We start from the raw sequence: 22,315 nt of genomic DNA on the forward strand, positions 1-22,315 counted from the left end.
TGGAAGTTTTGTCACTGAGAAACAACCAAAGTTCATGACCAAAGAGCAATGTGTTTGCTGAACTCAGGGAAAATGATTTTAAGTTATAAACTTTGATGTAATTGTAACCCTTGCCCCCAAATGATGGGGCACAAGAAAATGCCATAGACCCAGGTTGAAAAGGTAAAAACGTTCTGTGTGTGTGTGTGTGTGTGTGTGTGTGTGTGTGTATAAATATCACATATTTTATGTATTTTAATTTTACTATAAAATACACATATAAGCCCCCGATGTGGGGCGTGAACCCATGATTCATGACATCGTGACCTGAGCTGAAGTCGAATGCTTAACACACTGAGCCACCCAGGCACCCCCAAAAGTAGCTTTTAGAATGATGTATATAGAATCATTGAAAATGACTGTGGTCACGGGTGGGGCTTGGATTTTGTTCCTTGTTTGCCTCTGGGGCAGGCAGTGGGTGAGTCTCATGGTCTGTGTGAGTCAGCACCTGGGTGACAGCAAGCTCTTGGGTTTGTGTCCCATTTGAGGCCCCTGAGCGGATAAAGGTAACCATCATCCTGTGTGTTCACAAGACCCAGGAAGGCAGCGCGATCACCCCCATTTTGCAGAGGGGAAAACCGAGGCCTAGCATGCCTAGTCAGGAGGTTTTAGCGTGGAGTCTGGTTTCATTGCTGGCACTGGGAACAGAGATGTCGCTCTCCCTTATTACTATGCAGCTTCCTTCCATTTAGATAAGCAAAACTCGGGAAATGAACACAGAATCTGCTGCTGGATTCTCTGTTTTGTTGCCATGGGCAGAACTGAGAGGGGTCCTGTGGTCTTTCCTCTGCCATAGGTGTCTCTCCAGCCACGCTGGCCTCTGTGCCTGTGGAGGATGGTGCACAGGGGCTGGGCTTCAAACAGACACGGGCTTTAACTGATCCCGTAAACCCATCTGCTTCCTTATGCTGTTTTTTTTTTAATGTTTGTTTTTGAGAGACAGAGAGAGGGAGAGAGTACACGCAAGGTAGGAGCAGAGAGAGAGGGAGACAGAGAATCAGAAGCAGGCTCCAGGCTCCGAGCTGTCAGCACAGAGCCTGATGCGGGGCTCGAACCCACGAACTGCGAGATCATGACCTGAGCCGAAGTCGGAGGCTTAACCGAGTGAGCCACCCAGGAGCCCCTGTTTTTGCATTAGTAGGAAAAGGAAATGTCAAGTCCGATTTTGTGACTTGGGGCTTTCCTTTTCACTTTGTGATGAAAAGAGTGGAAATGGAATTCTACACCATCTCAAGGAAGCATAGCCGTATAATTTTGGTGAGAGCACACCCTGGTTTGGTGAGATAGTGTATGTGGCCTGGCAGGAGCAGCTCCTCAGCTCAAATACCCGGTATGAGTTCACGGCTTGGTGTCATCAGCTGTGAGGACACTGTGCCTGTCATCCTCAGTTCGGCAGGAAGTCCGTGCCCAAGGTTCCAGGTGGAAATGAACTTGACGAAATGCAGAGGAGAAAGCACAGCAAGAGAGAGAGCCCAGGAGTTCCCTTGCCCCTCATGTGCTACCAGTAGGAGAGGAATGGAGCCCCGTCAAGCGTGAAACTCCCCGCACAGAATGGAGTGTGTGGGTCACACGGCAAGTACCGCTAACTTCCTCTGCCCCGCTGACGCGTGGGGCTGATCCAGGTAAGGCCAGGATGACAAGTACACGTGGCTTGACGTGACGAGTCTCATCGCTTGGTAGTGCGTGCAGGGAGAGCAGCGAAGGACGGGATTCTGAGTCTGAGACCTCGGTGGGAGCGCTCTCGGTGGGCGAGACGGCCTGGACGTGGGCCGTGCGTAAGCAAGGGTTCAGAGGCAGTGTGCGACACGCGTGGGTGTCCGGGCGACGGAGAAGGGTGAAAATGTGTATTCTTTATGAAGTCCTATGAAAAGCGCACACTGGACGTTTCCCAGTGGGCTTTCTGTCCAGGGTTATTCAGGGGCACAGCATTTCCTGTTAGCAGATACCCATCTTGATTTGGATGTAGAGATAATCCCCAGAAGATATATGGATTGGGGTGCCACTGGATAGACGGACGTTCTGCCTTCCCTCTGACAGTATTTGCCTCTTCAGAGTGACAGACTGACAACAGATGTTTGGCTCATTGAGATACTTTTACCCAAGATACCAGAGGCCCTTCTTTTTTTGTTTGTTTGTTTGTTTGTTTGTTTGGTGTGTTTGTTTCAATAAGTCCTAAATTATCAGGGTCGTTGTCTCATGATTCACTACTCTGCTTTTCATGTTTCAACGTGGTCCAGTGGTAAAAGAAAAACTTACCGAATCCCGCTTTCCTAGTTCTTTCCTCCCATTGCCCATCAGTGGAAGAATAAAAGAGAAAGACTGGTTTCAGTCCTGGCTGGTACCTGAGCTCTGCACTAAACTTGGCTGATGGGGGCTCCGGCTTTGTTCATGGATAATCAGCAGTCACATCTGGATTCATATATTTACCTAAACGTAGACAAACCCAAATTATCTTGGATCTGCCTGATGTATTTCTATCCGATGCTGTATTTTTTTCCCTAAATATCTCGCCCCACCATCTCACGCCTCCACGTTTCTCTTTCCTCCAAAGACTTAACAACAAAAATATGTGCTGCTTTCGCCCCAACATTCTCCACCCCGGCAGTGAGTGTAAGGGTTTAGGAAATACACTGTTGTTTTTTTTTTTTTTTTTCCTTTAAAGTGATTTCATGCAAATTCGTGAATACGTGTGACTGCAGAATATCAGGACATTTAACACAGTGATACCTTCGACATGGCATGTTTTGACTTCTTCCTTTTAAACGAAGCCTGAAAAAGATCGTCTCCGCACCAAATAAGGGGCCGCCTTCAGGCTCACACGTGCACCCCCACTCCTGCTTTCCACCCCGCCCCGCCCTCCCATTTTTTTTTTATTAGAAAACACTTGAAACTTATCATGTGCAGCAGATGGGAGTAGAAAATGCAACTCGAAGACAGTTATATAAATATATCCTTGATGTCTGTTTTGCTTTTCAATTTGCAACAGAAAGTACAAAGGTAGAGCGGCGCGCCAGCAAGGGCTGCCTGTGTCTCTTGACATCCATTCCAGATGTTGGCTAGACTTCGTGGAGCCAGGCTTATGGCGCTGGGGCTGGAGTCCGGGCCTCCTCCTCCAGGTGCGATGCCTCATGCTGATCCCCCCACATGCTCGCCGGCCTTGTCCAAACACTTTCAACTCCGGGACCAGCCTCCTGACCCTAATTTACCTTCCCCGATTCCTGGCGCTCGGCGGTGGGGTGGGGGAGGGTGGAGGGCGGTCTAGAGACAGGATCGCCGGCCCTTGCTTACCACCTTGCCTCTTCAAAAATGAGAACCTTGAAAGCGGAAAAAAAAAATAAAAAATCCGAAAGAAAAAAAAGGGGGAAACAAGGGGGAAAAAGAAAGAACCCTGATGATGTTTTGCTAACGCTGTTTGTGAGCCTGCCTGAGGCTCCTGGTGCCTGGTCTTTGCTGTGTTTTGTGAGACGCTGGGGCTGTTGACCCCCAGGCCTGGCAGAGGGCCGATGGTGGCTGTCTGTTTGTACATGCTTGTAAAGGATTTTACACCGTAATATGTTAACTTCCTGATTAAACAGTGCTAAGCACAGAAGTGTATCATAAATCTCGCAGGCACCAAGTTCATTTATCTGAACGCAGGTTACTGTCTGGTGCGGGTAAACAAATGACAGGGGCATTTATTACGATGTGTGGCACCACAGAGTAGTGCTATTAATAACCTGTGCCCTGTGTCCCGTCATCCCAGAGATCCCCTTGTCTTTGAGCAAGCCAGCGGCCTTGTCTCTCTCAGTTCAGGCTAGGGCAGTGCTCTTGAGGAGTTTGTACGAAGAATTCCAGGTGAGAGAGATTATTGGGTAAAATCAAGAATTACCAATTGGCCCCCTGCCGTCTCCCGTGCTGGGCAGTTCAGGACACTAAAGGTGGCCAGTATTGAATGAGTTGGGGTGTCTCAGTTCTGTACAGAGTTCTGTAACTGGGAAATGTTTAAGGACACAGCCGTTCCAGGGGGAGTATTAGGAATGACAGATGGGTTGAAAGTTGGGGAGAGAAATGGGGGCACCGGGTCTGGGGGGGGGCCTGTATTTCTCCCTGGGGCCTTTAGAAGCAGGAAATGAACTGCGTTAGGCATTATTAGCACGAATGGGTCTATTCCTCTGTGTCAGTGACAGAAAACAAACCCTGGCGGATTATCTTGCCTTTCTGTCTGCTTCCTCACAACAAAAGGAACCCGCCTTAATGGGACATATCTTTACTATTTGAATCGTGTGTGTGTGTGTGTGTGTGTGTGTGTGTGTGTGTGTGTTGGTGGGGGGGGCAGAAATAGAACAACCTATGGTTGGGAAAATTGGGGGAAAGTGTCTGAATTCGTACTTGCTGTGTTGCTTTGGAATTCCAATTCCCAATTATATGTGTTAATTAGGTAAAGTAAATGTTGGTCCGATGAAAAGTTGCTAGGTTATCATTCATTCTTCCGTGAACTAGCTTGACTGCCATTGGGCATATCATTTAATTTAAACTTGATTTTTTTTCACCTTTAAAATGTGGAATAAGGGTTACCTTGAGCTTTAAATAAGATTTTTTTTAAGTGAGAGAGTCTAGCAGAACGTTAGACAGAAAATGTTTTTACTACATTTCAGAAGTGCAGAATTCAGCAGAAAGAAGGCTGTATCTAAGATGCTTTGGTGGGAAAATCCAAAGTACTCTGCTAGAAGAGTCTTACCTGTCATTAGATTTATTTTCAACAAACAAGTTTGGAGTTTGGCGTGCAGAGCAGGTGTACAAGGCAAGCGTCCCATACACGTGGGACACAGAGATAGATGAACAAGTCATGACCTGTCCTTGGGGATCATCTTCTAAAGGGGAGCAGACCTCGGACACAATTTGGGTCGAACGGGCTTCCTTGTCTGGCCCCACCGTGGGCCCCAGGAGGAGGCCTGTGGCTCGTGGAAGAGGAGGGAATACAGAAGGACGGGTGGGTCTTAGCAGCATCCTAGGTCAGGCAGCAGCCTTGTCTTCCAGGAGACATCTTTGGTTATCTTCTTCAAATAAAATGCCGCCGGGTGGGGCGCACTTTCATGGCCTGCCACCCACCCCCCCCCCCGCCCGACTTCCTCCCTCACGTTCTACCCTCATGTCCCGTGTCCTGCCAGCAACTGCCAGCTTCTCTAAGCTGGCTCCATCTTCTTTCCCCCCGCCCGCTCTTGCCCAGGATCGATTTGCCTCCATTCTACAGCTGGTCAGATCTTATTTTCTCCCCCAGGATTCCAGCTCAAAGGTCTCTGTGAAGTGTTTTCCAGCTCCTGGGTTCCGATTAATCATCCCCACCCCCCTGCTCCCCAGCCTTGCATGTGCAGTGTTTTACGTGTCCTTTGAAAATGCAGCTGTCTCAGAGGATGGGCAGGCCAGGGGCCCTGTCTCCCTCTGCTCCACATCCTTGGCAACAAAGAGGTGTTTCAGAGAGGGCTGTTGAAGAGCGGGATGAGCGGTTCCTCTTGGGCTCTTTCTTCATCCAGGTCCAAGTGGTGCATGCCTTTCCCACCTGGCCTCACGGGCCCTTCCTGACAGTGCTGCAGGGGAGGCGGTGGCACATTTTGGGTCAAAAAACTGAAGTTTAAAGAGATTTCTTAACATGTTCAGGATCACCCAAACAGTGTTACGATGGAAACAGGATCTGAACCCAGGTGTTTTTGTTTCCAGAGCCCTTGATTGGACGTGGTTCTGTGGGAAAAACCCACAGCCAGGCCTGGCAGGAGCAGCTGGTCTCTGGCCGGGGCTGGTGCTTTAAGCAGGTGGCCCCGGCCTGTGGCTCCCTGCTGGGTACACTAGGGTTCCTGTGAAATCGAGTGGAATCGGCCATGGTCCACGGCTCCTTAGCCTCTTGGTGGTGACACAGGACTGTGTGGGAGTGCGGAGTGAGCACGATGGGGTAAGACAGCAGGCCTGAGTACCTCACTCACCAGCCTGTGCCTTACAGGGTTGCGATAACCCACATATGGCAGGTATGACAGAGCTGGACGTGCGGGAGTGATAGGAGCACTATTTGGAGTCTTATAATAATACTGACTATTTAGCTTTTGCCCTGGGATTGCCCAGGAGATGCTTTTATGAGCACTAACAATTTCCACTGACTTCCAAAAGGAAAGAAGTAAAGATTGTCAAGGGTAATTCAAACGTGGTGCTCTTAGAAGCTATTGGACTCAAGTTCACCCAACAGCTGGTTGTCAGGGAAAAATATTCTAGAGCCAGGTAGGCAAAATTATGACCAAATCCAGAGCTTGGCCTGTTTTTGTACAAGCCATGAGCTAAGACGGCTTTAACATTTTTAAAGTGTTGTAAAAAAAAATATTTTTTAAAGGGTAGAGCACAACAGGAGAAGACTATGAGACAGGGTCGTATGTGGCTGGCCAAGCCCGAGGTACTCCTGTCTGAACAAGTCTGCTGACCTCTTTCGTAGAGCGCTGTGTTTCCCAGTGCATTCCACAGCTACAGGTGTGAAGGCTCCACGCCCAGGGAGTCTGGGATTCGCTGGACTAATGCGCTGCAAGGCCCCGAAGAGCCCGTAAACCTCCGAATTTATTTGATCTACGAGCTCCTCCTCAGGATCACCTAGAGGACATGTGTCCCAAGACTGTAGTTTGAGAAGCGCTGATGTACGGATGTTAGCACAAAGGCCTCTCCACCAGTAAAAGTCTAAAAAAGGACAGGCAGAAGTCACAACTGACAGCCAGTTTCTAAAGATGTCAGTCTGGTAGGTCTCATACAACCTGACATGTCCCAACTGAGTTTCATCTCTTACGGGCCAGTTAGTGTTTTCACTTTGCACCACGGTGGCAAAATTGAGATGGAAAAATTGTATTATTCTAGGCAGGTGGCTGAGAAGTATTCTAGAAGACCAGGACACGAGTCTTTTGCCCTCTCCGTCAGTCCCTGAGGTTTGCCCCCGGGACATGTGATGTTTGCACAGAAGGAAGTTCTAGACTAGAGCATACGTCAAGCCAAGTTGACTGGTTTGTTGAGCTCCCAGGCCACCAACAAACCTTGATTACTTATTTAATGAGCAGTCCTTAAAAGATCTGGCCAAGGTAGACTAAGTCCAGCCAGCGCTGAGCCAGGATTATAACAGGGTTCAACCTTCCTTCCTTTTGTTACTTCACACATCTACAGGCACCTATTATGGGATAGGCGTTGTGCTGAGTACTGCTGGATACACATATAACCCAGAGATTTTTTTGCCCTCTAGAAACTCCTAGTTAATTCATGAAGTTGGTATTTATTAGGCACTGACTGTATGCCCTGAAGGAAAACACAGTAGATCTGACTCTGGCCTTTATGGATCTCAGGATGGGCAGAGAGGACTGTGGAACAAGTAAAGTATCGTGAAGCTAAGTCCTGGGACCAGAGTGTTGGACCAAACAGTCCCTACCCTCTTGGAGGTCACAGCTCCGTGAAGAAGAAGGACTTGTGCGTTGAAAGCCACAGGGCAGGGTGGCTCTTACAGGAGGAATACTAAAGGTTGCTGTGAGCCACAGTGTTGACCTGGGGGGTGGGGGGTCGGGTGCAGGTGAGGAACTGTTTAGCTGGAGAAGAACCTTTTGGAGGCTGGGGGAGATAACGTTCACAGAGAAAGGGAAGGACATTTCAGACAGAAGGAATACTGTCGTGAAAGCAGAGACCTGTGGGGAGAGCGTGGTGTGTTAGGGAAGGAGCCCGGACAGTGCGCGGTGGGAAGGGGCCTGAAGGGGTCTGTGGGCCGAACAAGGGGCCTGTCCTGATGCTGCATCGCTGGGGGCATCTCAGAGACTTAAAATACGTGAACGGTGACCAGTGCTACAGAAGCTGGATTGATTCTATGTGCTTCCTGCTGATTCGTCAGATTGGCTGAAATCTCCAAGCCCGCTACCTGGTGGTGAGGGAGTTTCTCCAGAACGGGCGAGGGTAGTTTCCTCATATACACATGTCAGGCCTCCAGCCGTTTGAGAAGAAGACAAGGGCATCACTGAAACCCCGGGCCCCGGGTGTGACAGAAACTTTCAAAATTCAATTGTTTTAAATCTTTTCAGTGGAAATCTGCTGCTGCTTTCTCAAAAATTAGGAATGGGTGTGCTTTTGTAGAATGGCACAGATAAGAACTTGCTGATACAGTTATAATTTGGTTCTTAAAGATGTGTTGGGTGATGCCTGGTCCTTGGCCAAAAGCTTCCGTTTTTCCATCAGGAAAAACTTGACGAGTTTCTGTTGAATCCGCTGTATCCCTCTTTTCCAAGTGCCATCTTACGCAAATTCATCTTTTTTTAAGAGTGAACGTTGGCCTGGGTCTTACTGAGGAGTTTGGCAGGAGCCCCTTCAGTTGAGTGGGGGATGTGTGGGTTTGGAGGAAAGATCATGGCCTGAGCCACCAGCCACAAATCTGGGTCTGCTTCTCTCATTCACTGGCCATCTCTGTCGGGGAGAGTCTTAGATTTTCATTGATTACAGTGATTTAAAAATTTTTTTTTTTAATGTTTATTTTTGAGAGAGAGAGACAGATAGAGCGCAAGCAGGAAGGTGCTCCTCCCCAGAGAGAGAAAGAAACAGAATCCGAAGCAGGCTCCAGGCTCCGAGCTGTCAGCACAGAGCCCCACACGGGGCTTGAACCCACGAACCGTGAGATCATGACCTGAGCTGAAGTCGGACACTTAACCGACTGAGCCACCCAGCCTCCCCGATTATAACGATTTGAAACATTAAAGGGAACTTGGACATAATTTAGTCTGCTCCTTCAATTTATGAATGAAGTGTTTGAGGCCCATCGGGTGGAGAGGCTGAGACGAGATCGCCGGCGAGCAGGCCTGGACGGGGTCCCCGGGTCTAGCTCCAGGTGCCTGCTGTCCTTCTTCCCTGCGTGGTTCAGCTCTACTGCCTTGTCTGTGAAAGGAGAATAGTACCACTGCCTGCCTTCCACACCGGTTGTTCGTGAAGTTAATAAGGTCGTGTGCAGAAGCCTATCGGGAACTGGAATTTCTAGCCCCTGTGCAGGTGACAGAGCAGAGGCCACGCACGCGTCCTTCTATCCCTTTTGTGCCTTTTATCCCTCATTTACAATGGTCACTTACATGTTACGATACGGATGGTGTCTTGGTTATTCAGAAGCTTTAGATTATGTACTTACTTCTTAAACACCTGCTGGTGGCAAGTACTGTGCTTGGTACTTAGGACTCAGAGAAAGGGGTGGGGGCTAATACTCACTGAGTTTGTGTGTGTACTACTTGTCACGTCCTCCCTGAAACCACCGGGGCTTAGGCGTTTTGACTGCTAATCCACTACTGAATAAGCTGAGAAGCCGCAGACAAAGCAATGTGACCCCACCTGTAGAGAGAGAAGTGGTCAGTGGCTGTGTGTGTGACCCGGCGACTCTGACTCCAGAGTCACGGCCCTTCCCGTGGTCGGCTGCCGACTCCTGCCCGCGAGCGGCTTCGTCCTGAAGTCCAGGGTCAAGCCGAGGCGCACGGTAGTAGGTAGCGTTCACGGAGCGCTGGCTGCTGCGAGGTGCCCGTCGAGGCCCCGGACGGACGTGCAAGTGCCACCGCGTCCCGTCCTCACCAGCATCCCAGTGAGGACCTACTGTCACCAAAATGGCTTCACAGATGAAGAACCATAGGTGTCGGGGTGGGTGGCCTGTCCAGCCTCACCTGGGGACGCGGAACTGGGCAGTTCGCACAGGCGTGTTCTTCCTCCCACCGTGGCCATCCCGGGCTTCGTTCTGGCAAGAGAGATGAATGCCTGTGGGTGTTCGTCACACAGTAAGAACTTATTTTTAATTTCCCGTCGCAGCCCAGTGTGTGTGCACTCATACATGCATACACTTACACACCCATGCGCATGCTCACACATGTACACACAGTGCACGCACACGCACACACATACACACACGTAATGGCCGGACAAAAATTCGATGAGACGGTACTTGCCCTTACAGTGGTTCAGGGTTTCTCAGTCAGCGCTGTGGGCCTGAGGCTGGATCATTGTCCCATCGTGGGGCCGTCCTGTCGCTGTGAGGTGTTCAGTGGCACCCAGGGCCTCCCTGTCTCCAGACATCGCTAGCGCTCCCTGGAGGGAGGAAGACCCCTCTGGTGGAGAACTACTGATGTCGGTGACACACTCTTATATTTTCCATACTATTCTGTTCTGTTTATTAAAGGAGAAAAGCTGGTTGCAAACTACGAAATTTATCTCCTGATTCACAAATAGGCCTTGGTTTGCCATTTGGAAATCGCTACCATCGGACTGTGGGATTCGGGGGCGTTTTGTAAAGAGGGGGAGGTAGAAGACCGTGATTTCTAGAGGCGGTGTTGCGGGAATTCTGTAATTAACGAGATCGGTAGTAGACATTTGAAGATCCAAATATAGTATCCGGCAGGTCCTATTTAGGGGGACTGGGCCTTTCAGAATATGAAGACGGTAGGCTATTTGGGAGACACGGGAGATTGTTCGCAGATGACGTCTCCTCCGGAACGTCTGGGGAGGGATAAGACAGCCGGTAAGAATGTACTCAGTCCTCCCCAGGCCTCCCTGAAGAATCAGAACTCGGGTGCCGTCAGCATCTGGGAACGTAAAATGATAAAAGGGTTTTTTCCGTGAAGGATTTATTTGCAAATTCTACCCATAAACAAGACAAATGACTGTAAAGAAGTAAAACAAGTCAGTATAACCAGAAAAGCCTATGAACAGGAGGGTTTTGGCTTCTACTTAAAGGGAGGCCAGAACTGTACACAATTTTATTACGGCTCCAAGTCCAAAAGCAAGCTCAGTGTCAACAGTGAATTTGCGGGGCCTTCGTGAATGCTTCCGTGGTTTCGATGTCAGTGCGCGCTGAGCCCCATCACGAGCATCCGAGGGTGGCAGGCGGGGAACTAGAATGATGCTTTGGAATAATGCAGGTCTGAGTCGGAGCCCAGGTTCTATGCACTTGCTACAGGACCTCGGTCCAAATGCTTAGACCTCCAGTCTTCGTGTGTCTTGTCTTTAAAATAGGGATGCTAGTCTCCGTCTCAACTTTTAACTGCTGTGGGTATTGAAAGAAACAAGCCCTACAATGCCTGACACAGAGTATATATCCAGTAAATGCCATACAGATAAAAACCACCATTATTTTCATGGGTCGCAGTGATGTTAAATACAATCCTGGGACAGTGGACCCTCTAGGTTGCTACAGGGAGAGGGTGAGCTTCTGGAGGCCATGTTTTAAGTTGATGACCCCATGAGATTTGCCCAGAAACAGTAGCTTCTGAGCAGAACCCCTCTACACCTCCATGGTGAGAGGTGTCAGGCTTTCACGAAGCAGTCCCAGCGAAAGAACCTGGTGAATCACCACCGGGTCATGTTTGGGCAGCACCCTATAGAGAAAGCACTTCTGTAAATGGGCTGTGAGTGCCTGCCGACTTAGCTACTCATCCACTTGAAGGGAAGTCGGGAGAGTTTGATTTTCACATTGTTGGGTTAGTCATATATACTAGGTAGCCATTTGTATGAGGAGGAATTCTGAATTTGCATCTTTTTTGGTGGTACCTGTGAAAAAGTCTGCCGTAAAAATTGGTGTCCGTCAAAACTAGCATCAAATTAGATGCATGTCCGGTGAAAGAAGTGTACTGGTGGAAGTCACAGTGGTAGCTGACCGCTCGTGCATGCGTGCTCGCCCAACAAGGTTGCTTAGAAACGCCATGTTATCCAAGGGAAACTCAGGTCAGGTTGGAGCAGCTCCCAGACAGCCGGTTAGTAAAGATAATTTGCAATGGGAAAAAGTCTAATATCTGTGCCAGTAATCTCTCTTTTCTCTTGCTATAACTTTTTCATACTTAAGGAGCTCGTTTTGGATAAGGTGTGGTAGATGTGGTTGGTCCTTCCTTCGATGAGGTAGAAGGCTGAATGAGAGAATATCTATAGATACATTTTATAAGCTATAGAGCACTGTATGAATGTACAGTTTGTCGGAGTGACTAAGTGGATATGGAAGGTCGGGGAGAAAATGGTAAAATTTGGTTACTAAAAAAATGATGCATTCTAGAAATTTCTGGCAAGCACAGGTAGCAAAGGGACCCCAAAGAGTGACAGTTGTGTCCACCACCCCAGTGTTGACATAGGTCAGTGAGTTCCAAACTGTTTTATTGCCACAGCAGTGGCTCTTCTGGATGCCAGCACTCAACACCAGTTTGGATTTTGCCTCTCAAGGGACATTGAGATGCTTTTAAAAATCCCATCCTTTGTGACGAATGGAGTCAGAAGGCCCTCTTTTTTTGTTGTTGTTGTTGTTTTGTTTTTAAGATGCATTAAGAAAGCCAAAAGAATGTCTAGAGGAAACACTGAGATAAGCCAGTAAGAGTGATTTAAGCTTAAAGGCTTACGAAGTCCCCTAGCCGGGTGCGTGCCCAAACTCCCCCCACCCCCCAGTGTATTAAACCGTGAGACTTTTTTTTTTTTTTGAGTGTGTGCCCCTGGAAAACTGTCGCGTAAAATAAGTAAGAGTATAGCTGCCGCAGGGGTGTTGGGGGCAGTGGACTCTCACACGCGCTCCTTTCTCCCCAGGGTGCCTTTTGGCACCCAATCCGACTCCCCGTCTTCACCCAGAGACCCTGACGGGCAGGCCAGGTGCTCTGTGGGGGCCTGGGGCGCCCTCGAGGGAGCTGAGGGGTGTCAGCCAGGGGCGTCCCAGTGCCCAAACAGCCCATTCTGTCCGAGACTGGTCTCATGGGAATGAACATCCTGAAAGAGATGTTTTGTAGGATGCTTTCAGTGGAACTTGTGATCCACAAATATCCTCCTAGAATTTCCAGGCCACATTTTCAGCACATTTTTTTTTTTTTCAAATCCAGTCCCTGGCCCATATGTGAAAATTTCCACATAATTATGAAACGCTCTGGTTGAATTCTAGTCAGCAGGAACTGAAGTCCTCTCCTCACCTATTGATTTACCTCACTCTTCTTTTCTGGCACACGAGGTCAGCATCCCGCCCAGAATCCCGAGCTCTGCACTTCTATGTGAATATGTTCACAAGAAAAAGGGAAGCGCCATCAATAAAGATCATTCGTGGGGTGCCTGGGTGGCATCCGACTTTGGCTCAGGTCATGATATCGAGGTCTGTGAGTTCGAGCCCCGCGTCGGGCTCTGTGCTGACCGCTCAGAGCCTGGAGCCTGCTTTGGATTCTGTGTCTCCCTCCCTCTTTGCCCCTCTCCACTCACTCTCTCTCTCAAGAATAAATAAAACATACCGAGGAGGGCACTTGTCGGGATGAGCACTGGGTGTTGTATGGAAACCAAATTGACAATAAATTTCATATTTAAAAACAAAAACAAAAAGAATAAATAAAACATGAAAAAAATTATTTGTGAGTTTAAGTGTACTGTGTGTATGTGCATGCATATATATATACACGTATATATATAGGTATATACGTATACCTATACATGTATATATTCAAATATACACATATATACATATGTACATGTATGAGTATTCGTATATACATACATACACACACATATTTATATATACACACACACACACACACACACGTATATGTATATATGTATACATACATGATTTTTCTCTTTCACTACTGGCCACAGACAATTACAGTCTGGGGTCCCAACTGCTTTCAGAACTGATACTCAGGCTTTGTTGCAAATTCAAAAGGTTGTACAATATTTGGGAGTCCTACATCTATCTGAATGAAGTTGCTCCTAGAAAGGCCAAGGCTCAGTGTCCTGATGTTTAGCTTCTGGAATAAAGTGGGGTTTCCCCCTTCATCAGCAAAGGAGTTTGACTCTCCAAAGGGCTAAGTGATTTCCACTTGCTCTCCACTCCTGCCTTCCTGTGTTCAACTTCTGAAGAGAGTAGACAGCTTTAGAAGACACCAAAGGGAGGTGTTTCTTCCCGAACACACACAGGTATTTTCACGGCACCCTGTACACCTTTTAAAGTGATAGACTGTAATTGTTTAAAACCTGGCTGCTTCTCCTCCCTCAGTAAGAAGTCCAAGTCTGCCAATTTGAACTTTAATGGTCTCAGCTGTTTCGGAGTGGTGTAATCACACTGTTAGATTCATTTTGCAGCTGAACCAGTGAATTATATTCACTCAAATCCCGGCTTTACCTGGTTGACTCTGGGTTTTCGACATCTGCACCCACATGGGCATATAGTTGCCTCTGGCCTCTCCCCAGCCAAGGAAGTCTTTAATCCTGGAGGAAATTGTTACTGCTGTCATCCCAGTGTTCTGTTGCTGCCGCGCCTTCTCTCCGAGAGGGTCTCCAGCCAGACGGAGAGGGGGCTCAGACACAGGGAGAAAGTCATGTCTGTGCACTTGCGGTTTCTATCTCTGGCAGATTTGTCAGGAGTTCTGACAACCAGCGAGGCCTGAAAACAGCTAGTCACGGTTACGGATCTCTCCTCAAGTTCACGGTCAGAACCGCTCCCCCCGGAAAGCCACGTCTGAGGGCAACCTTCACGGCTGCGCTGAATACAGTTTTCAGTCAGATAATGGCATTTCAGTCTGGGGCTCGGCAAATGTTGTGACATTCCCTCTGTCTAACCAGAGGTCTTTCCAGCTCTCAAATGCTGGCTGATTTGCAGAGCCGCCTTACGTATCCGTCTCTGATGGAGGATGCCTTCAACTTCCGTGTTGAAGTCTTTACAGCTGATCTGTGCAAAATGTTTTCGACCGGTACAAATACGGCCGCATATTGTCAATGTATTTCTGAATTTCCCTGAATCAGGGATGGGCTCCGTCTTCTTTTGTCCTAGTCTATGCATCCAAGTGAATTCACATAGGATTTGAGAAGCAGGAGCCCAGGAACAAGGAAGCGAACCCGCCACTGCTGAGCGGTGTTGGGAAAACCGAGGCAGGGGAGAACCTCTCAGTAGAACAGAAAGCTGGTCAGGCCTGCTGGAAGGGACCCTTGTGTGTAGCCCCTGGTTTGCCTGTCATCCCGGGTTGTGTGGGGGAGGCATAGTGGGGGGTATGCAGTAAACACTTCCTGGCTTCCTGGCACTTCTGCTCGTGTTGAGGGACAGCACAGACTCAGAGCCCCTGCCCCCGGCAGCTCATAGGCCCCGGGCACAGGCGGCCTCACCCCCGAGCCGGAACCTGGGAAGGCTCCAGGTGTGTATAGCCTTCCAGCGGCACAGAGGGCAGTTTTTCCAGGGTTGGGGTGGAGACAGGAGGAGGTCGAGAAGTCCTGACAGACAGGTTTGCAGGGGAGGGGAAGACGTTCTACCCGCCGGAACTCAGGGACAAAGGCCCAGAGACCTGGCACGCCGGGCCCAGGTGACTCAGGGAACTACCTGGCTACTCTCTAAGCCTGGCTCATTGATTTAGCCTTCTGGGCTTTGGTTTCCTCATCTGTAGGTGGGAGATAACACCCATCTCTGGAAAAGTAGCTGAATCATAGACGTGGCATGAAAACGTCCCGTTTTGCCTAAATCTTCTAAAAGGTATCTGGAGCAAAGATCTCACGAGGGAATTTGCTGGTTCCATGTCTCAACCCGGGTCCTTGCTGCCTTCTGTTCCAGGTTGGAAAGGAAATTATGGAAAAGCTACTCTTTTCCTTGTGGGGGCAAAGTGAACTAGATGTGATCTCATTCCGTCCAGACCCCTCCTTTCAATAATTTGAAGACAAAAAGAATTGGGAGTCAGAAAATACAGGCCACAGACTTGCCACAGGCCGATAGAGAGGACACCATGAAACCGTGGGGACTTACAACCCAGATTTTGTTTTTCGGTAACATGAGTCTGGCCCCATGCCCTGGACCCGACTAGCAGCCCACAGCTGCTGCAAACTGATTTATCCTCCGATGATCGCTGGTGCCACTGCCCATAACGTCAGAGAGATCCTGCTTTTCAGGCTGTTTTTGAAAGACACAATGAAATTTTCTTAGCTGCTTTCTGTTCTCTTTGTCATCTGGCGTTTGGGGTGCTGTGCATGGTTAGCAACTATTGTTTTTTTAAGTAGCTTTTGTTTGGAGATGTTTGGAGATGTTTGGAGGAGTACCAGGGATGATACGTCACAGGATTGCCATTAAACACCCCCGACACCTGCCACACTGGATGCTCAGCTCGGTGTTTTCTTTGGAAAATGCCTTTTATGACTTCCTTTTTGTTGTTACTGTTCCTTACCCCTTCAACACGTGTTGAACTAGAACCGAGGAGAAATCTGCCCTGATATAACTGATCTTTTTCCCTGCCCAGTTCAGAAACTGGTCAGCAGGTCTCGGAACTGAGCCGAGACATGGAAACACCTCAAGCAGGGGGTCCCCACGGGAGGTCATTATGTGGCGCTCAGCCCGGTGCACAGCCTTGCAGGAAAGAACCCAGATGGGGCACAGGGGGAAGGACGGCACAGCCCGGTGGGAACAGTGCAGGCCTTGGGGTCCAGCAGACCTCGCTTGAACTCCCTTTTCATCATTTTCTAGCGCTTGAACGAGGCATTTCGTGCTTTTGAATCACGGTACTTGGTTTACACAACAGGCACAGTATAAGCCACCTCCTAAGAGTTGCTGCGGGAATGAACTTAGATGGTGTAACATCTACAAGACCTCCCCAACAGCGGCACATGGGAGATGCTCATGTGGCATCTATTACCGTGATTGTTTTTTATCTGGGAGGGGACGTTGTTTACGTAAGAATCCTCTCTTCCGCTTGCCCCCTGCCCCTTGGGAGGGTGTTTCCCATCCCATGGACTTGCCAGCTCCATCTGCAATTCCAAGTTCAAGATTCCACTCGAAGGGGCTTCTAGAGCCTTCTGCTAAGGTTCACCCGGTCCGACTTTAGCTCTGAGAATGTTTACCTGCATGCCGCAGCTAAATTGCTCAAGAGAGCAATTTGTCACATCACTGCCCAAGAGAGGTTACGTCAGTAAAGAACGGGATAGAAGGGGACTGTCTGCAAGGGGTGGGATTCATGTAAATGTGAAAGTGTTATGTCTCCTGGGCCTGAGGGTTTGAGTGCTATGTAAGACCTGGTGCCCTGTGGCCCAGGAATCATGTCCGCGTGTACCTTGTATCGCATGGAGCTACCCCCGCCTTCCAGCCCGGGTTGGAAAGTAGCACTAGCAATCCAGTCACCCATGTTGTGCATTGGCAACAGCACATTTCCATTTAAGAGCGTAAGTGTGTGGGTGTGAATCATGCATGTTGTATAAATTCTGCTATGTGATGATTTATTTTCCTGACACCAAATAAATTACACTCAGTGAACTTGTCCTCCATTTACATCACCTTGTCTGTGCATCCTGGGTTAACCTAAAGGGAATTGATGAGAATGACAACTAATTTAGTGGGTGATGAGGACCCTACAATTTGGGCCCCGTAGGCAAATTATTTGAAAGGAGTGAAGAGTCAAAATAGCTCTTATGAACCCCGGGTTTTATAATTCCTAGAGGTTTTTCCAGATTTAGAAGCTCACCTAACACGTGCAGTACAAAGTTGAGCCTCCCTGGTGGAAACGAAGCCCCACACCAGCCCACATTTGAAATCCTGGAAGAGGCACTGATTATACACAGCCCTCAGTGGCCTACTTACCAGGCCTACTTCTCCGCTGTCTGCACTAAGGAAGTATAGAGAAGGCAGCTTTTAAAGCAGAATTCGATTTTGAAATTAACTTTGTTGTAATAACCTAAGCTACCACGGGCCCCTTTTTAGAACCACTGCTAATACCAATATCCCTTTAAGAAGAAGTCCTGTTGCGACCTGAAAACTTTGTACCATGTTACCGGGACCTGATGCCAGTTGCTGACAATTGACTTGCCTTCCCTTTCTTCCCGGAACAAGTCTTATTAGATTAGGTGTCTTGCAGTCACAGACCTGCAGGCAACCACGGAGGCCCCCCGCCACCCCCATGCTTCAACATGAAACTGGACAAACCACGCCCACAGAGGGTTAGCGTTTTGTTCCGTGACCCAGAGCACAACCGTGTATGGTTGCAACCACATGGAGCCCACAGACTCTCTGAAGACAGTATGGTTGGTTCTCTTCCCTTGCCCCCACCCATCACGTCTCTGACCAGCTAGTCTAGGGACCAGCATCTTGACATCTTTCCGGAGTTGGTCATAAGTTCAGAATGTCAGGCTCCAGCCCAATTGGCTACCCCCATGAAACTGGAAAAGAAAAACAAAACAGAACAGTGACACTAACTACTCATTTGTATCCTATTAAACTCTATGAAATGTTAGCCTTGATTATTTTTATCTCCACAGAATTAACTGAACCTATCCTCCCCCAACACACACACACACACACACACACACACACACACACACACACACACACACACACTTCTGCTTCCATCTTGTCACACTTTTAATTGGCCACTAAATCACTAAATGCTTTGGGTGATGTTTTCTAAATACCTCTGTGATGCCCCCTCTAATTGCTACAATCTCCACCCCTAGCCCCCTGCCACCAGGCTACCTCTCTTTGATGTCCCTCCCTGCTGACGTCAGAGTGACTTTTATAAAACCCAGCCTAGTCATGTCCCTTCTCAAATTCTCCATGGATTCTTCTGGGGACTGAATTGTGTCCTATACTGAGGCCCTAACTCCCAATGTGATGGAATTTGGAGGTAGGGCCTTTGGGAGGTGAGAAGATTTAACTGAGGTTATGAGAGTAGAGCCCCACGATAGGATAAGTACCCTTATGATACCAGAGAGCTTGCTCTCTCTCTCCACCTTGTGAGGACCAGTAAGAAGGTGGCTGTCTCCAAGCTAGGAAGAAGAATCTCACCAGAACCTGACCATACTGGCATCTTGATCTTGGACGTCCAACCTCCAGAACTATGAGAAACAAAGGTCTGTGATTTAAGCCACCCAGGCTGCAGTGTTCTGTTATGGCAACCTGAGCTAAGACAGGTTCCCTTTTGCCCAAAAGGGAAAGTACCAACTCCTTGAGATGGCATGAGGATCAAACCCGATTTGGGTACCTTAGTGCTTAGTAGATGGTTTCTGACTGTGTGAATGAATTGAACAGGGACATTTGTCTCAGAATTGATCTAAAGGTGGAAGTGGTGGGGGAGGAGGGAGAGCCTGTTCTGAGAGCCAAACTGGGGGTGTTGGATTCTGTGCTGCTGCTTGTCCCTGATGGTTAATTTTATGTCAGCTCGACTGGGCCCCAAGGTACCCAGATATTTGGTCAAACAGTATTTGGAGTGTGCCTGTGAGGGAGTTTCTGGATGAGATTAACAGCTCAATCAGTAGCCTGAGTAAATCAGATGCCCTCCCTGTGTAGGGTGATCATCTGATTGGCTGAAGACTGTGCAGAAGCAAAAATCTAGCAGGAACTCCTGTCTGACTTCCCCACTGGGACCTTGGTCTTCTCTGACCTTTGCACTTGAACTGAAACATTGGTTCTTCTTGGGTTTTAAGTCTGCCGGCCTTCAGATGGGAATTACACCATCGGCTCTTCTGGTTCTCAGGCCAACAAACTTGGACTGGAGCTATGCCATCACTCTCCTGGGTCTCTAGCTTGGACTGGAGCTACACCATCACTCTCTTGGGTCTCCAGCTTGGACTGGAGCCACACCATCACTCTCCTGGGTCTCCAGCTTGGACTGGAGCTACACCATCACTCTCCTGGGTCTCCAGCTTGGACTGGGGCTACACCATCACTCTCCTGTGTCTCTAAGCTTGGACCGGAGCTACACCATCACTCTCCTGGGTCTCCAGCTTGGATTGGAGCCACACCATCACTCTCCTGGGTCTCCAGCTTGGACTGGAGCTACACCATCACTCTCCTGGGTCTCCAGCTTGGACTGGGGCTACACCATCACTCTCCTGGGTCTCCAGCTTGGACTGGGGCTACACCATCACTCTCCTGGGTCTCCAGCTTGCCAGCTGCACATCTAGGGACTTCTTAGCCTCTGTAATCGGATGAGCTAATTCCTTAGAATAAATCTGTCCTCTCTCTCTCTCTCTCTCTCTCTCTCTCTCTCTCTCTCTATGTATGCTTGTATACACCTGTGTATGTATGCACCACACACACACACACACACAGTTCTGTTTCTCAGGAGAACCCTGATGAATGGTGTCTGTAAGACAGCAGAGCCATGGCAGTGGACTGCAGTCATGGGGACAGTCCTTCTTTCTCCTCCTCTTAGCCCAGCTTAGGAGAGTGCTTCAGCATCTGTGATCTCAGAAGAAAATCAAACATTCAAAATGGGAGTAGAACGTGGCCTCCCCCAGGGACAAGCTGGTGCTGTGTGAGGGGCATCTTTGTTCCTGCTCAGATGATAAGAGTGCTCAGATCATGTGTGTCATTGTTACCAGGTAGACCCTGAGGCCTGGCCATTGCCCTCTGCTACCGAGGCTCTCCAAGCTTCAATGAGGCTGATGGGTGGAGGCAGGTAGCATACGGCCCAGGGCCCTGCATGCTTCCACTATAGAGGGGCAGCTGTAGAAAATTCCCGAGATTTTATTCCTTTACCTACTCTTGCTCAATCCAGACATTGGAGGTGAAAGCAGTAACTGTCTAGAAAATGAGTTGCTGCAAAATCTGGACAGTAGTTAGTAACTCCTTGAACAATTTTACATTCAGCTGCAATAGTTTCTTTTCCATTTAGATTATAGTAAAATTGTGGTAAGTGGAATAATGGAGACCAGGGGAAGGTCCAGTTTTTGTGGCCTGAAGATTGTAGCAAAGGTATTTGGTTCTTTTTAAGAAAAGGAATTGGGGGGCGCCTGGGTGGCTCAGTCGGTTGGGCTTCCGACTTCGGCTCAGGTCACGATCTCACGTTCAGTGAGTTCGAGCCCCGCGTCGGGCTCTGGGCTGATGGCTCAGAGCCTGGAGCCTGCTTCCGATTCTGTGTCTCCCTCTCTCTCTGCCCCTCCCCAGTTCATGCTGTGTCTCTCTCTGTCTCAAAAATAAATAAAACGTTAAAAAAAAATTAAAAAAAAAAAAAAAAAAAGAAAAGGAATTGGGACACCTGGGTGGCTTGGTCGGTTAAGTGTCTGACTTCAGCTAAGGTCATGATCTCATGGTTTGTGAATTCGAGCGCTGCATCGGGCTCTGTATTGACAGCTCAGAGCCTGGAGCCTGCTTCAGATTCTGTGTCTCCCTCTTTCTCTCTCCCTTCCTCGCTCTCTGTCTCTCTCAAAAATAAATAAACATTAAAAAATTAAAAGGAAAAGAATAAAAATGATAGGCAAATACAAATGAAAGTGAACATTTATTTAGAATGCGAAAACAAATTTTAAGAAGCTGAAAAGTATCACAACTATCACAAAAATCTTGAAAAATAGCATAAGATTTTCGCTAATTAACCACTTGACACTTCTCTAATACTTTTATTCCTACATCTTTGGCTGTACATCCTATGCATGCTTCTTCATTGGACAGCGGTTTATAATATTAGAGAAGAGTAACTCAGTCTTCTTAATATAGTTGTTTAACACTTATTTTAATTATTGATAGTTGGAATGCATAAAACATACAACTCCACACACAAATGGCCTTGCTGTTTATACTAAAGCTGCAGATTTGCATCTCACAAATAAGGGTATTGAGAAAGAGTATATTTCATTGGATTTTCAGCAGTGAATTCATGGTGCATTTTTAAGTGCATGGGCTGCATTATCGACTGAATTCTTCTAGGAGACAGTTTCCATTTCCAGTAGGTATTGACGAGAGCTGCCTCCTCAGTTTGCCACTCTACATGAATAATGGTTAGAAGAATTTTTCACACATTAGCTTCTGGTTCTAGACAGACCTTTCTACTCCAAGAACGTATTTCCAGTGCCAAATGTGGTATGATGCGTTTATAAGACTATATGATCTCTGGCCCTGGACTTTCATGTTGCTGTGCCGTAGGAGTTGCCACACTGGGCAGCTAGAATACTCCGGCAAAGTGTTCCTATACTGGGACAGACAACAAGAACTTTATTACACATGAAAGGGACAGAATCATATAAATATACCCCAGGAAATCCAAGCTATGTGTATCTTCACTCAACTTCTAATCCAAAACACAAAAATGTATAAGCCATGCCAATAAGAATCTGAGAGAAATATGATGGGAGGAGCGGGAAGTACAAAGAGGTCTTAACTGATTGCAGTTAAAATGTCTTTGTTTGGCAAGTTTTTCAAAAGTATAAATTTTTCAACCATATGGATGCATTGTAAGATCACCTCTCAAGAAACTCGTGGAAGACAACGTTGCTACTTTAGCTTCTTGGTAAATCTACCTCTTACAGCCACTTCAAAAATTACTGTACAGAAAAGTTGGGTTGGGTCTGTGTTTGTTCAGAAGTTTTCCTTAGGACA

The 22,315-nt window shown here is 48.1% G+C and overlaps 1 long non-coding RNA gene across 2 annotated transcripts in view; it reads left to right on the forward strand.

The window, feature by feature from the left end:
• LOC122216647 overlaps window positions 1-22,315 on the forward strand; it is a 138,101-nt gene that overhangs the window by 110,421 nt on the left and 5,365 nt on the right. Inside the window, exon 3 of one of the 2 annotated variants that reach the window (XR_006201014.1) lies at window positions 1,428-2,147. The exons of the other annotated variant lie outside the window; for it this stretch is intronic. This is a non-coding gene — a long non-coding RNA (uncharacterized LOC122216647). Of the gene's footprint in view, window positions 1-1,427; window positions 2,148-22,315 lie in introns of those variants that run through there. 2 annotated transcript variants of the gene reach the window in all.

This window comes from Panthera leo, chromosome A3 (genome assembly GCF_018350215.1).
Source record: "Panthera leo isolate Ple1 chromosome A3, P.leo_Ple1_pat1.1, whole genome shotgun sequence".
NCBI lineage: Eukaryota > Metazoa > Chordata > Mammalia > Carnivora > Felidae > Panthera > Panthera leo.